The sequence below is a fragment of the Cardiocondyla obscurior genome, linkage group LG02 (genome assembly GCF_019399895.1).
Source record: "Cardiocondyla obscurior isolate alpha-2009 linkage group LG02, Cobs3.1, whole genome shotgun sequence".
NCBI lineage: Eukaryota > Metazoa > Arthropoda > Insecta > Hymenoptera > Formicidae > Cardiocondyla > Cardiocondyla obscurior.
The window spans coordinates 1,153,692-1,168,212 of record NC_091865.1 but is presented as its reverse complement, the minus strand read 5'-3'; the positions used below and the strand labels follow the sequence as shown (position 1 = coordinate 1,168,212).

General features: G+C 39.5%; 1 protein-coding gene and 1 long non-coding RNA gene across 3 annotated transcripts in view; one reads left to right on the top strand and one right to left on the bottom strand.

Moving 5' to 3' along the window:
* LOC139111741 (uncharacterized) overlaps nt 1-14,521 on the bottom strand; it is an 83,958-nt gene that overhangs the window by 64,454 nt on the left and 4,983 nt on the right. The window lies entirely within an intron of this gene.
* LOC139111785 (uncharacterized) overlaps nt 1-14,521 on the top strand; it is a 59,965-nt gene that overhangs the window by 45,011 nt on the left and 433 nt on the right. The window lies entirely within an intron of this gene.

The window sequence follows — 14,521 nt, the reverse complement described above, 5'->3', positions numbered from 1 at the left end:
CATTTTTTACGTAAAGTTTGTCATTCTCTTAATTAAATATAATTAGTCAATGCATATACATATATAAATTTATGATACTTTAATAGATTATTTTTTAATGAAAGAAATATATTATTATTTAGATCTAAGTAATATTTTTATAACTAGATCGCGTCGCAATTTTTTTTTCTCTGGATCCAATAGAAATCAATCTTTCCGGCAACATAAAATTTCAATTCGCACGGTTAATTTCTCAGAGCTCTTTCTCTTCATTCATTAGAATCTGCCGCGGTGCATTCATGCCTAATCCACGTTGTCCATTTGCGTAGGGGCGAATGTTTATGTAAATAAGTACAGCAAACAACCTCGGCATCCGTAAAGCTCAAGAATTCTCTCTGTATTTTCTCTCCGCGTGATCCATAAACGTCATGTACATGAATCAATGCATTGGTGTGCGGCTGTCATACGACCGTGTCTCCTTTCACACCCGCGCGCGGCACATGCATATATCGTCGCATACACGTGCAGAAAGAGCCTACAGTGCGAGCGGTTCCTCTCGGTGACTGCTCCCAATTATCTTCAATAACCACACCGGCAAAATCCACCCAGCATGGCGCAGCAGCTCCGGCAACATTGAGTAATTGTCTCACGTTTTGCTTTCCCTCTCCGCACGCGTCCCGGTCCTTCGAGTCCGGAAATAAATGATTGCTCGATATTGTGAAACCGCGGGCGCATTGTTTCCACCGGAACGACGGCGAAAAAACCGCGGACAGTGCCGCGACAACCGGCGGAGAATCGACGCGAGGGCCGGGCGAGAAACAAAAAGTACTTGCGGCAAAACTCGCGGGCCGGCGGTAAAAAGGGAAGACGGGTGACGACTTAGGACGGGTGGTGAAGCAAAGGGCTGGTTCAATGGAGGAACCAAACAGAAATTGTCAGAAATTGAGAAAACCACCGCCGCCGCCCGAGGCATCAAAGTACCGGCGTGCCTCCTCTATTACATTTACACATACACGCCGACGTCTGTTTACGCTCTCCGTACATGTATGCGGTTTATTAAATAAAGTTATATGGGATGCGTGCGCTTCGTTGCTCTTTGCTAGAACGTACAAAGAATCCGCCAGACGCGAGATGACGTATTTCAGATATATTTTTATACGTTCTCTGTAAAACACAATGCTATTTGACGTAACGCCATAATGAAAGTTCTGTTTTTCTTAATTTTATTAACCGCAGAGTATAGATTACGTTCGAGACAAAGGTGATTATAATTATTATTATGCGCAAGTAATTTTGCGCTTATATTTAGCCACTCGTGCATACCGCCAAAAGCGTCGATAATTCAAATCTAGCAGAGAAATTCTTTAAAGAAAAGTTTTAGAAAGAAATAAAATACTAAATTACCAACGATATATATTAAATATGTAAGCCACAATGGGGCGTATCTTTTATTCTCATTTGAAATAAACGAATATCGCCGCAGGGGAATATAAACGGTCGCAGGATAATCGTCGACGGAGGTAAAGCAGTCTCGCACAGCTTCTGAATGTAGAATTCTACAACGATTTAAAGAAAAAAAAAAAAAAAAAGAGCTCGTCTCCAATCTAAAGTTTTTTTTTCTGCGATTTCTTTGCAAATGTTACTCGTTGTATTCTACTGCAATATTTCAAACTTGATTGATACGCATACAGAACTCAGCTCGATGGAAAAGAACAAAACTAAATAATGATCTTTTTAATTAATTACAATATTTTTGTAAATTATAACATTTAAAGTTTATTCTTTTATTCAGTTAAAGAAAACTTAATTGTGATGTCCAATTAATATTTAATTTATATTTTTCTTAAATTAAGCGGAAACCTATATTTCCAGTTTATTGATATTTCTTGAAAAGCGATGTGAACGTACTTTGCCTACATGCTCGACGTTTTAACAGATGAGCTTCTGCTCGATCCCGGAGAAAATATTTTTCATGCGAGTGATGAGTCCGCGATTGTCGTTGACGTTGACAAGTCGAAGTCAAGATTGATGTAGGTAGAAACGCGATGACGTACCTACGATTTTCCTACCTTTGCGATTCAACTGCAATGTCGATTTGTGGAAAGCCGTTTATCTCTTCAAACGGCTTGCCCGCAACTTTTCGTCGACGTTTATCGACAAATCCCGCGATAAAGGGAGGACTAGAAACGCGAGAAATGTACCGCGTCTCTTCGCATCTTTTTAGTGATCTTGTCGATGATGGATACAGTTTGAAAATTTTCTCTCTACATCTCAGTGATCATTTTTACTTTTACTTTTTTTTTCATACACATTAGAATTCGATTAAATTCCTTTCAGAGCTACAAATCATATTTTTATATGATAGTTTATTAAATTATGTGTAGATGCAGCGCGCATAATAGTAGATTTATCAAAGTATTATTAGGTAACGGTGGAAATCAATTTCCACTCGGGATATTAATTAATTACCTTAACGAAGGTGTAAATATCTTGAAAATATTTGTTTTTTTTTATAGTCTTGATTGGTCTCGGTACTCTCATTATTAAACTATAAAGTTTCTATGGTGGACTTTTTTTTAAGCAAATTTATTAGCCGCAGACAAAATCCAATTTTGAGAATACTGTACGAATGTAGCAATGCGCGCGTGTATGTGTAAATTCTGGTACTCGTTGCGATTAGTAATTTCCTTAGCTGCAGTTTTCACGTGCTACGGGCTTTTCCGTGAGTAGGTATGCAATCTCGCAGAAAGCAGGCAGTCGCTATTCGTTGAAAATTTCGGTCCTCCTTCCTTGCACTTATTAAAATAGGATGCAAGCAAGAGATTTCGCTTAGCTACACGCGAAATATACGTTTGCGTGTAAGAGAAATCTTGGGCATATTATAGCATTGTAATATCGCGTCTTCATAGTATATGTTACGAGAACAAATTTTAACGAGGTCTAAATGCACAAACGTAAACGTAAACTTTTTATTATAAAACTTATGCAATTTTCCATGAACAAGCGATTTCTAATTATTTCCTGTAGTTTAATTAACTGTAGTACTATTTAATTTCATGGAAAAAAAAAGGGAGATATATTAATTAATGTTCCAATTGTGAGTTTAATTGTCTATCACGCACAGTTTATTTTGTATAATTATTTACCGGCAAAATTTATTAACTGAAAATGGAATACGTATCACGTAATATCATTTGGTCCGATATTAATTGTGAAAATTAGGTATGAAAGGCAATGACTTTTTTATATACGCAGTAATTTTATCTATACAATAATTTGATTAAAAATAATTATTTTAATTGTATTTAATTTTATATAAATTAATTTGATATCTTTTTTTGTATCAACATTTGCGCTTTCGCGTTTTATCTTTTCTAGTTAAAAAAAAAATTTCTTAAAGTCGTATAACTTTTGTTAAAGTTGCATCAAATTATCGAGGTTAAGTTTCCGTTTAAAATGGCACGCAAATTGGAGGCGTTAGTTTTTCTTTTTTTACTTTAATGATCCCTCGTTATTTCCCACATCCCTTAGTCTACCGCGCGTTGTACGTGGAGATCTCTCCCCCTGTAATCGACGGCGCCTTGGGTCTTTGGAAGGATGAGAGGGAGAACATGAGAAAGCAGTAAAGGAAAAGAAGAAACGCTGAACGGAGTAGCGGATTACTCAATTGTCGAATTCGATTGGCCGCGCTGATTGAATCGTTGAGAATCGTCGTTCTCTCGGGAAACCGAAAAGCTGCGAAAAAAGACCCGGTCCAGCACCTCTTGGTGTGACAAATATAATATAACAAATTACCAAATATAGTACTTTTCTAGACAACGTACTCTACTGAAATAGTTTCCAATCGTTCATCTTTTGTAGATTTTTTGAAAATATAAATCTTAAAAGTAAGTAAAAAAAATATTTAAAAAACACTTAGTTCATCGCGCACGTCTGGATGATTTACGCTGTTTTTAGTCTGAATTTTAATTCACATCGTTATAACTGTCACTCGTACTTTGCTATTAATAACATCTCGTACCAGATTTGCATTTCCATTAGCCTTAACGGAAACGTCAAACGCAAGACAAATACCTTTTTCGCGAAGAAATCCGGCCGTCAAATATTACAGTCATCGCGTGGAAAGAGCAATAATCCGACGCGTCCCGCAGTGCAAAGTTTCTCGCGTAAGGAAAAATTTTCAAGCGTTTTCCACACCGGGACCAAATATCCTCGGTGCTTTTCGCCGATTCTGTAAAGGGCGGGTTTTTTTTTCCTCCGAGCGGCACCCCTCGATGTTGACGTCCTCGCAAGTCGCCGGAAATTTCGTGGCCTGACGTTTTATCGAATGGAGAGACTTTATTGTAGCAACTGCGGAAGTACGAAGCGCGAAGGAATAAAATCCACCGCCGTGGCACCGGAGAAAACTTCCCCATAAAAGATAAAACGTCTCGCCTTGCTTTCCGCGCTTTTTGCCAATACCGACGGGAAGGAAGACTTCCAAAGTTCGCGCCATTGTCTAAACGTTTAATCTGATACGACGGGCGCTGAAGCGTTTTTGCACCACGTCCGCCGCCATTGTCTAAACATGGATCAATTTGACGCTGCAAAAAGTAACGAGAAATTACGTTGCTTCCATTTCGATAGGAACGATCTTGCTGATTATCACTTTAAACGATTCGACTGAATAATTCCCATCGCATTGGTCCCCATATTCCGCTATTTGTCCGCCTCGCGAATACTTAATATTTCGCAAATAGAATATACAGTATGAAAAAATTTGATATAAATTTTTTACACATTATTTTTTGCTACGTAAACTTTTCTCTTTAACCGTGAATACAGAATGTGATAGTTCTGTGCGAGAGTAGTCTTGTATAACTCGGGCAACGTTAAAAAAATTTCAGTTACCCTTCGGCCGCACGGGTTGTCTTATTTTTCCTTGGTTGAACGTGGAATGTACTTGAAGCAAACGAGACCATTGATCTCGTCGATAGCGCAAAGTATGCGCTAAATTGTTTAGTCCGATGTATCTCATTAACATTTCGCACATAGCGCAGTAAACGCAAGTACCTAAAACATTTCGAGCCTTGGATTGGGTATTCCGAGACTTCGACTTGTCGGTTAAAGGTATGCGGTCGGTCGATGAGACGAACAGGGGTAGCGAAGGTACCGAGAATAACCCTTCTCCTCCCTCGCTAGCGAGTTATAGAATTCAACCCGGTCCTGTAATTGAAGACGAAAGCCACTTATACAAATTTTTTTTTTTTTTTTTGCGAATGTCGAGAGCACGCTGAATAACTCGTAAAACGAAGAAAAGGGATATCGTTCTCGACCTTTCCCATAAAGAGGTTCCACCTAATGAGCCGTGGATACAAAGACTCTCGTTTCAGCTGGAAAGCTCATTCGCTAAAACTTTTTTTTTATTTTTTAACCGCGTAAAGAAGGATATAGAAGACATTATCCGCGTCCATTGCAAACTCTAACGTGAAGGATCTCGCTTAATAACCTACGGAACGAGATGTCATAATATAATGGCATTGTGATTATTCGTAAAATGCATATAACATTACGATCAACAGATGTGCAAATTCGCTCAATTAAATTTTTGCGTGCCCTCTATGAAATTCAAAGTAAAAGTCGGCGATCTCTATTGAGAAGTTTGCGGGGAAGTGCGACTTGTCTTCGAAGTTCCCTGCGAAAGTAACTCGTTTCATCGACTCCGATTACAAAGTTGCTTAATGCGATTGGCGCAAACAGCGCAATTCGCGATGGGACGTCCCGAGCTCGTTACAATTTACATTCACTTGTCTCGTTGATAAGGAAAAAGAGTTTTCCGTCTCGCGTTCGGAACGCTGCGGAGCAGGATAATGTTCCTTTGAAAGAAAATCGATGTTATTGCATAAATAATAGTTACTCTAATTATGTCGCAATTAGTGACAGCATCCTGGACGTTATCTATAATGCAGTCGCAAATATTTTAAGCCAAGATGTACGTATACTTAACGAAATTACGCGAAAGGGATCTCGGAGAATTATGCACTTTAACGACGTAATATATTATGTAGATTCTAAGGTTTTAAGATCAAAAGTTTTCGCGAGAAAGCTATTTAAATGGGTCAAGTCATTAAATAAAAGCTCTCCTCGGCCGACGAAATTGCGAGCCATGGTTATACATCATTAAATCCGAATAGAAGCTCGAAAGAAGGCACAATCTGTTCCGTGCGAAATTTCTAAAGGATTGGCCGTTCACGATTATAAAGTATCAAATTGATCCAGTTAGAAAAAACTTTTTATGCGATTCAAAATTCCAAAAGATTCATCAATGGTGATGGGAAAAAGTTCAATTAATAAAATTAGAAAATAATTATAGTTTATTTTATGAATTATAAATTAAATTTACAAACACACGATTAGTTCTTGAACTCGTTATTGCTCGAAATAATTGGTTAATATAGAACTGTATAATTTTATTTCGCGACACATCTTCGCTTTGACGGATTTACATATATGTAGCTTGTTAAGAATTTTAGCCACTGCTTTCCTTTACGCGAGAGAAATCGTACACGACATATCCGTGTGTATCTCTTGGACTGCAGCCAATTTACGCGATATAGCATAATCGCATCCGAATTAAACTCGCATTAAAGTCCCCGCTGTAATTAGTATTTACGTTACTGCTAATTAGAAGAAAAATTTGCTGAAATTACTTTAACATAATTCCACCCTGGTCCAAAAGTTATTACGTTATAAGCCATTTCATTTTCATTTGTAATTAAATGTCGCTCGAAAAAACAAATTTAAATTTGTTATACTTATTGCCGGTTTTCTTCAATATATCACGTTTGTGAAGAATAATTCAGAAAGAGGATGCGTTTTGATGGTAAAAGCTCCACAAACGGTTGATTCAAAGAAATACACGACAGCGTACGGTAAAGCCGAGATACTTGATGATCAAAGGACTAGCCAATTGTGAAAACATCCGTCGAAGCTGCCGTTCGTTCGCAGACAAATTGTACGGTTTTTTCCTCTTCGCTACCGAAGTTTAAACGATCACGATCGAATGATCATTCCGTGTAGAAATTCGAAGTCCCTGCATACAAGACAAATTTTGCTTCCACGATTCATCTTTTTTTGTAGATTTATTCAGAAGTTTAGTGATATTACATTAGACTCGATGTACCTTTGCACAAGAAAATATGTTAGAAACTAGTACCTTGTTCATCAAGGCTCTTACATAAAAAATGCGAAGTTTTTCCACGGAATAAAATTGAGAAAATAAAAAATTCATACTTCATCTTTAAACACGTGATGACAATGTTCGCCCATCTGTAGATTCGTTGCGGGAGGCAAACAGGTTTAAATTTTTTAACTTATTAAACGGAAAAAGAGGAAAAAAATAAAAAAAGAGAATATTCTGCGTCAACGCAAGACATGTTTTAAGCAAGTAAATTAAAACAAAATATCGCAGATTAATTTATTTGAACGATCATAAGTTTCCTGATGTAAATTTTCTCTGATAAATATAAAGAAGTATACTATTTTATTAATAAACTAGAGACGAAGCAATCCGTTTCTGAAATTAGTAAATTGCTGAGTTCTAACCAAAAACGTTGTAGGACGATAAATATCTCGAGAGCGCTTTTAAACTTAAATTCTCTTGATATTGACATGCTATAAATAACTTCAAAATTACTATTCCGTAGATGTAAAAGATAGAATTTAAAATAAGTTATTTTATTACAATATATTTTTGTAAAAGATAACGTGACGCAAGATTATATTTTCACATATCTATACAGCGTTTAAAAATTCATACAGTGGGAGTCTAATGAACAGAACTTTGTTACGCTGAATTAATTTTGTGTTGTAAGAGTATATCTGTGAAAATTTGTCGCGCAACACGATCGTTATGGTAAAGGGTTAATTGATGAATCTACAATAAATTCGTATACCGGGGACATCGTGCAGGTCTGAATTTTAATAATTGCAGGAGAAATTATCGCGCGCACCCAGAAATTCGATTAATTGACAAATTCAATCGGGACGGCCGCGCTGAATAAATTATAACAGCCGTGCCCATAGAGCCTCGGTCTTGGTAAATTATGTCTCGCTCGCCCTCCGCCCCTCTTTTTCCGCGGTTCTTCTTCCCGAGCGCTTCCGACGGTAACAAATAACACCTTCTTCTTCTGGTGTTTCCCCGAGTTTCTTCTCTGAAATTTATTTCGACGCAGATGAGATGCAGGCCGTCGCGGTGGTTCTTGCGAATTATTCTGCCTCGATTCGTAAGAAGATCGATTCCACCCGCAGCTCCCATCTGAAACGTGGTCGTCGGATAGCGAAGGGAAAAGGGGGGCGGATTTGACGATCGTCGAGTTAACGAATTCAAATGAAAGGTAAGAAAAGGAAGAGGTGGAGTGACAGTTTCCGAAAACAAAAAGAACCGGTATCCCTTCCAGCCTCGCGACGATGGCCCTTTATTAAAACGCAAAAGAGAGAGAGAAAGAGTGGTGAGAGACAAAGACTCACCACGAGGTGAGGGTTTGGCGAAACGGCCGCATAAATTATGCTTATGAGCCATTTCGTGTGTTCTGCGCCGCCATTTTTAAATTATACTTTTAAATGTAGCTGTCGTAGGGCGCGCGGTGACCGGGACACCCTTCTTGATTCATTTCTCGCTTTATCCTTTGCGGCGGCTCGTACGTATTATCTCCAACCGCACTTGAGAATTGTTTTGTCGAGAATTTGTTCTCTACTTAAAAACGTTATTTTGTCGAACCTTCCTGCTGTAGTATGCTAAGTAAATTTAATTTAAATGTCGTTATCGCTAGGTTAACAATATTCATCGCCAAGTAAAACATCTAATTTTTTTTACAATTTATTTTAATGTATTATCAAATTAATTTAACGAGTAACAACAAAATAATTTTTTAAGACGGTATTAAAAAATCAATTAAACCTATTTATTCTATCTTTATTTTAAATGTGTTTGTTCTTCATTCTTCAATAATTACTTTATTTAGAAATTTATTTTATAAAGGCAAATTAATTAAGAGATTAGTATCTTTTCAAATGATTATTCTTTTAGTATATTAAAAATATTAATGTGTCCTTGCGAAACTCATTGCTATAAAGAATGCTTACTGCATGGACTCCGAATAAATCGTGCGACAAAAATCGGTGACATATATTGCCTTGGCCACTAAAGCAGTTAGTTTCTTCCACGGCGCACGGAAATAACGTTTGTTATCGCAACGAAAGCCAGTGCCCCACCAAGTAACAACCGGTGAGACGCTAGCTTGAGATACTATGTACCTACGGGAATGTTAGCCACCAGTATTCTCGGATGGAGTCCTCTTCCCAACTCGGTTAATATCCTTCTTTTTTTTTTTTCTTTTTGCTCGTTCATTGCTCGTGCGCAGCGTTAGGTTAAACTATTTTTAAACCGTTTGTCACCGTTTATCGTGACCGAAGACCACAGTGCACGAAGTGTCCTATTTTATGACAATTAACGAGCTGTTGTGATACAGCGGCCGACTTCAACAATTCGTTAATACATACGTAACTGTTTTGTTATTATTCTAGTACAGAATAGGTTTCTCTTAAATTATCCAATTAATCAATGAAATATTAAAATCTACTCTAATTCTATTTATTAATAAACACGAGATATTAACGTGATTCTTAAAATTTTATATACCGCTAGTTATAATCGTTGAAAAAAATATAATAATTTTAACATAATATAAAACATCATAAAACAATTCATCGTGAACATTATATGTTCGATACATTCCAGGAATGGAACGTGCGGAAATCCTTTCTGTCTGGTAGTTTTAACGCGGCCGTAGTTAGTCAACTAGATTCGGTGTAGCAACGATTCTCCTAACGGGATGCAAATACTTAAGCTAGGCAGATTAATTATTTGCAGCTGGTCCGAAAGCTCGGGGGCATCCCCCGTCTTCATAATAACCCGCGTACCGTCATTCTCTTCGGCGTACTCTCGAAGGCTTCTTAATAAACTTTGGTTCTCCGCGCCGCGTTAGCTAAAATCCTAGATCGATGTAAGCCCCGGGGCCACCGGGCAAGATTACGTATCTCGGCAGAGCGTAAGTGGCTTTCCAACAAAGACCACCCAACCCCTGCCTATGAGTACGAAATATATTAAGACAACGTGAAGGCATCCGAGGCGTCCGCTCCCGAATTTCCTCTTCACAGGGAATCTCATGCGCGCGAATATACACCTTTACTCGTCTCTACAGAATCTAAATGATAGCCGCTCTAAAGCAAATTCTGCTTTCAGCTAACATTAAGTATGGCTGCCGTTATTAATTTACGTTAATAGTAATCACAAGCGTCTCAGTTTTGAAACCGGTATTCTGTGTAATGTTTAACGTAAACATTTTAGCGAGGAGAGTAATGGGTATAGAGAATTGATAATCACCCGCGTAAGTAAAGTCAGTAATGCGGTGGCATTAAAAACATATTTTGTCACCGAAATATTATTTTTTTTTCGCTTACAAAAAAAATATATATAAAAAGTTAAAGCGATTTTACGCGCGTATCGCATAAACCGTCTGGCACTTTATGCATCCTCGATGCTATTTGGAAAAAAAAAAAAAAAAAAAATGATTATAACGCACGGTGAATAATTTTTACGTCTCGTGATAAAGTCGCGGTAAAAGCAAGAGCGTAACGGTGAAATATTCGATTAGGTGTCTCTTTCCGAGTCGACGCATTCAAAAGGACGACTAAGCAAAAATGGCGCAACCGCTCGGAGTAATCCCAATCCTCATCTCCGTGTTATCCCCCGGCCTGCGGACGCTCTCGTGCTTGCAAGGGCGATTAAATCGGTCCCATGGAATCCATTAAATGCATAAGGACAACACCCCCTAGGTGCACCCGAGAGGTCTCGTATTCGCGTCGAATTTTCTTCGCAAGAGGTCTTTTGGATGGAAAGCACATCTCCCATCGGGGGAAGAGGGAACCGGGGGGGGAGGGATTGAGGTAACTGCGGGCGATATCAGGACGGAATCGCGCGCATCGCTGTTTTAGATTTTCTTTTCAATTAAAGACATTCGAATCGGACCCACGAGCGAAGGCGCTGCCTAATCAGTTTCAAAGCGGATAAATTTCTAACTCTCGACGTACGTAGCCCGAAAAGTTTCGGCCCGGCGGGCATCCAAGAGCGTTGTGGTTTACGTGAGCTCGACAAAGTAGTGGAAGCGAAGTGAAAGAGGTATGTGATCCACGGTAATGGCCAACGCCTCGCACTTCTTTAAAAAACTTTAGAGTCGAAGGTGAGCTGTCTACTTCCTCTCCCTTTCTCCGTCTGTTCCTCCCGTTCCTCTTTCTTTCTCGCTTGATTTCTTTCTTCGCATGCTTCGTCACGATTCTCTCCGTTCGTTTTATCCGATTTTTTCTCGTTCGCCCTCATTCGCTTCTAACTGAGCCCAGCTACTCTTTTCCCTCTTGATCCATCCGCTTACCTTCCTGTTTCTCTCCGTATCGAAGCTCTTTTATCGTCAAGCCAATCTTTTGTCCCCATTTCGGAGCGTGCAGTCGTTATAAAGGTGCGTTAAATGCAATATAAAGTACGACTGTGCACGACCTTTTTCATCAGGAAAACGAAAATCCAAGTTGCAGTTAACGATCCGCAGCCTCTATTACGAAAGGGTCGCCTTTGTCATAGATCATTTCTATTCTCGCATTTGAGAGCGGACATTTTCCGCTTTACGGCTAAGTAAATTTTTTATTAATTTTTTTTATGGTGAAAACCACTTTGAATTTCAACGTTATTTAATTACGAATATTTGAGCTCAATTAAAATATGAACATTTATTTTAAGAAAAACATAACTAATCTCACTTACGTTCAAATCGATAATAAAATTATCTTGTTATAAAGACCGTAATAATTATTAGTATTAAGTTTGTACAGGATTATTAAAAATAATTTAATTACTCGATTTAATATATAAGAAATTTATTTACTCTCTCATTAAATTAATTACTTTATTTAGTTTTGATTGGTTCTATTTAATGATTTCGAATGCGATTTACCATTATATGCGATACAATAAACGAACAGATGTGCATAATGCTCTGGTGGATTTTGGCAATCTCAAAATTGTGCTCTTTGCTTTACCAGCGCGCTTCATCGCAATTTAAATTCGAAAATGCGAGTTGAGGGGGAGCGCGCCCGTAATTACGCTATCAGAATTTTACAGTTGCCTATTGAAACTGCGCGGCATGCTCCAATTAGCTATAAATCCTGCGTGACTCAATTCGATTAATTCGAGCGAATTTGCGTAGCAGTCGTCGATGCAGTTTTGCGATCGCGAAAAACAATTAAATCAATCCGACGCACTTTCGTTCCGCGAAACGCGATATCCGCGATGAGATTGGTGACAATTAACGTCCCCGTAAGAGCCGACGATAATTCGATTTCGTTGCGGAGACGGCGCCGCGCGGGAGGGCCGGCAGTCTTTAACCGGGCGCCCTTCGTCGCTGATGAAATTATCTTCGGTGCCGGCACACCGAGGCTCTTTCCCGCCCGTAAAAAGAAAACGTGTCGTCATTTTCTGGCTCCGCGAACCGCAAAAAGGCGCATCGTTGACCACACATGGCGCACGGGCCGACTCGGGCCGGTCTGGCGCGGCGCTAGACGAATTTCACACGGATGATTCGACGGCGGTCGTGCCCGCTCGAGCGGAAGCTGGAACGTATTTGCAGGATTACATCCGGAAGCGTTCGTCCTTTCCGATCGACTTTCGATTCTCGTTCTTTTTTTTTCCTCTCGCCCTGCGGCGAGATCCCGCCTGCTGGATTCCTGCGGCCGGTCGCGGAGGTCCGCGGGATAAATTTCAACCGGCGGATTGCCGCATCGACGTAATCCCAAAGCGATTGGGAACACCGCGTGACTCGAGTTAATGTCGAGCGACACGGGCATGCTTTCGCGTACGCTAAATTTCTTTCGGAAAAGAAATAGAAAGCACCGGCGAGCGGAGGATATTTGGTGCGCAAATAATTCTTTTTTTATTCATTTCTCTCACTGTTATTTATTTTTTTTTTTTAATATGTAAAAAGTTGAAATATTACAGTTATTTATTTCTAATTTTAATAAAAGGGGTTTATAATTTTGATGCATTTCTTTTTTTTTTTTTAAACGGTATTTATAATTAATTTGCGTATATTACAAAAAAAAAGAAACAGTAACGGGTTTATACTTTCAATCAAATTGGATATCGACGGGCGAGACGTACGCATTTTTCTTTGTCTTTTAATTCGCGAGTGACTGACTTCGTGCTGATGGTTACAAGGAGATGTACATACGCTGAAAAGCAGATACGACGACGGCAGCTAGCGAACGTGACTTCAGCGTCGTGTGCGTCGAGTTTCACATGTACCGCATGTACATACCGCGCCGGCCGGTTTGCCGATGACTGATTTCTCTCCGTTCTCTCATCCCCTGCCTTTACCGTCTTTAAGATTACGTACGCTAGCCGCTTTTGCCGCGGAAAGCGCCGTATCTGCCCTTCGGTGTACACAGCTCGTTCTTGTCGAGGAAATTGTACTCTGCGGAAGTATACGGGCGAAAGGTACCGTAGAGAATCGGACCAATTCTGATCACGTACGCGCCGGCGATACAATCGCGATGATACAAAACGACTCGTAGATGAAAGGACGCTCGAGCAGGGACATCGTCCAGGCAGCGACGAGGCTTGAAACAGAATAAAAGTAATATCCGACAAGAGCGAGCGTTCGCCAAGGACCTGCTCCGGGAATTCCTATTCTTCGTGTTCCGGCCGTGACGAGAGCAACGGGAAACTCGGGGAACAAAGGAGAACAATGATTGTGACGAGACGAAGACAGAGCAATCGGGTTGAGACGGAAGGCGATGAGGTCTTCGAATTGCGGACGGAAGTACCCTCTTCATTTCTGCATTCTTTGCATTTCGATTCCCGGAGCAAAAAAAAAAAAAATTAAAAAAAAGAAACAAAAAAGTAACGGAAAAAGAAAATGAGCGGAAAGGAGGTACATCTTCAATACCGTGTTTCGAGGAAATCTTTTGACTCGTCTGCCGCTGGAATTATAGCCCGATCGAGAGAATTAGAATGGAGACGTCTCGCGAATGAATCGAAGAGCACGACGAGTGAATAAAATGTTTGACTTGCAAGATCATTATCGGATTCGTAATACAGCGCGGATAAATGCCTCGTTTTAATGAGATCTTTTTCGATCTCGTCCGATTTTGCCTTCGGCGTCTCGAGCATTGATATCAAAATACGAAATGAATAAAGAAAGGATTTTTTTTTCCCCGCGTAAAACTGCGTGACGAGAGCGCGATATAATGTAGATATTTCGTGTCGATTATCCGAATGTGGACTGAATTTGGTTAACGAAGACCAAAGTTTGTACGGAATAACAAGCGGCACCCAAGTTTCCGTTCATTAGTGTCGGTCGTAAACGATAAAAGCGACGCTGGCGGAAGTAATTGGTCAAAATTTGATCCATGCCATCAAGCCATGTTTCTACCGCTCGAACTGCAGCTGTTGCTGCGA